The sequence below is a fragment of the Peromyscus leucopus genome, chromosome 12 (genome assembly GCF_004664715.2).
Source record: "Peromyscus leucopus breed LL Stock chromosome 12, UCI_PerLeu_2.1, whole genome shotgun sequence".
NCBI lineage: Eukaryota > Metazoa > Chordata > Mammalia > Rodentia > Cricetidae > Peromyscus > Peromyscus leucopus.
In genome coordinates, this window is record NC_051073.1 from 40,370,800 (window position 1) to 40,373,164 (window position 2,365).

Genomic DNA, 2,365 nt, shown 5'->3' on the forward strand with positions numbered 1-2,365 from the left:
ACACACACACACACACACACACACCAAAAAGAGAAAAGTATAATTTACAATAAGAATTTTCTTTTCAATAGTGATCCTTTATGTGAAAATGTATCTACATGAGTTTAACTGTTGACAGGATTACCACGGGTGAATATGGACCTTCTTTATAAGGTTTGTGACAAAAACACTAAATGTGTGTTTTCTAAAAAAAAAAATTAATATGGATGATTTTGTTAATTCTTCTAAATACCGACTTCACTTGCTTACCTTTTTCACATTACCACCTAATTTTGATGGGGCTACTATTTGTTTGTCGTACAGTTTATCTTGATTTCTTAGTCTAGGGGATAGTCTCACACCATATCTACTTTTAGCCTCTAATCAGCTGACTGTTTCTTCTTAGTAGTTCATTTCATTGATAATTTTAGTGATCCATCTTGGGACAATCCTTTAGCTTCATTATACCTTTTTGAACATGATCTTTGAAGAAATAAGTTATGAATAAATAATGTTTTCTGTTTTCAGTATGTTCTCTTGTAATATCAAGGACATTGTCTTGTTTTTGTTTTTGTGTTTTTGTTTTTGTTTTTGTTTTTGTTTTTATTTCAGTATCTTTAAGAGCACTCTTCAGTACCCTTCTGAGTACCCCTCTCTTTCCTGATAGTTAGAGCTTATTTCCACCATATACTTTTCCCCACATACTTTACCTGGTCTTGTTTATATCCTATCTCAGTTCACCGGTCTTCTCTGGGTAACTCAATGCTTACAGAACTGGATGCCTCATGAATGCATACAATCAATTACCAAAACGTTTGGTAAGATTGCTGCCGGTAATGACTCTGAAGAGATTTTCTCATTTTACTTATTTGCTTTTGTGTGTTGTTAGGAGTTCTTTTAAAAACCAAATAAATTACATGAATTGCTCTTTGGCTTGTTTACCTTATTTATTCTAAGTGATTATGCAGACATGCTTTTAATTTGCTTTTAGCCTGTATGCACTGTGTTTATATTCATAATCCTCCACCTTATATGGTTGCATCCTACCTCTTGGTTAGAGACTGAGAAGGTAAAGGGAGGACTTCAATTTTGTTGATGCCTCCTTCTTTTAGTATATGGATGATAAAGTACTGTCTGTATTCTGTGGGGACATAGAGTACTTACATATTTTCTATATCTTAAATATTATATAATTACTTCTAGCACAGGTGCAATTTACAAACTATAACTGAATACTATGAGGTAGGAAAAGTAAACATGGCATTAATTGCTTTTGGATCTAAATGGTCGCCCCCAAAGCAATGTGCTATAGGCTTTGTTCTCATGGGCCTGGCTCTTTGGAAGTGATTGGATCGTGAAGGACTGTAGCTCAGTGTGGGTCTATGAGGAGGTGGAAACTGGTTTGTGGAATCAGCTCGCTGGGAGCTTGCCTTCGGAGTTATATTTTCTCCTTTCCCTTTTCTCATCCTCTCACCTTTTTCCAGATACCATGACATGAAGAGTGTCCTCTTCCATACCCTCCCACCTTACTTCAGTGCTAAACAACAACAACAACAAAAGTAGTAGACCTTGGACTGAACCTACTCAAACAGTGAGCAAGTATAAACTCTTTTGCGTTGTTCATGTAGGTATTTTATACACACCGGCTCATATACACAGATCTGTTTCTAGGTTCTCTAATCTGCTGTATTGGCTTCTTTGCCTATTTTTTCACCAGCACTTGAGTCAAAACACAGATTTTTGGGTCCTGTGTCCATGGTAGCATCTTTTATATGCTAGTAAAATGGTCTCTGTTAGGGAAAGCAGGTAGCTAGGTCCTATGGTAGTAGAGTAGAGCATCTTCTCATGCCAGAGTTACTAGAGAAGCTGGAGAAGAGTTCCCTCCAGGGCTAAGAGCTGCTGTTGTAAGTTTCTCCAAGTATGCTATAAAAACCTTAGCCCAGAAAATGGGCGCAGTAGTGGCATGCGAACCTTGACAGTAACCAACAGGTCTCTAATTGTACTTAAGACCCATTCAACAGGAGAGAAATCATGCCTGGTACTGGAACCCTAGCTAACTACTTAGTGCTGGTGGAATCATGGAGAATCTATACCCACTCATTTACTAAGCCAGCATAATTCCTAACAATCTATAAACATTTGTCCTTATACCCACAGATAAGTCTAGCCTTCACCCCCTCATCAAGGACACTTTTTTTTTTTTGGCAACAGAGACCACTATAGAAAACCATAACCAGTCAATATGCAGAGTTGGGGAACCTGGTCCCAATGGATATGTCTACAAAACATTCCTACCCCTAAGGCTCAGGGAACATTTTAGAAGAGGGGGCGGGAAGATGTAAGAGCCAGAGAAACAGGGAGTTTGCTCTGAGATTGTGACCCCTAG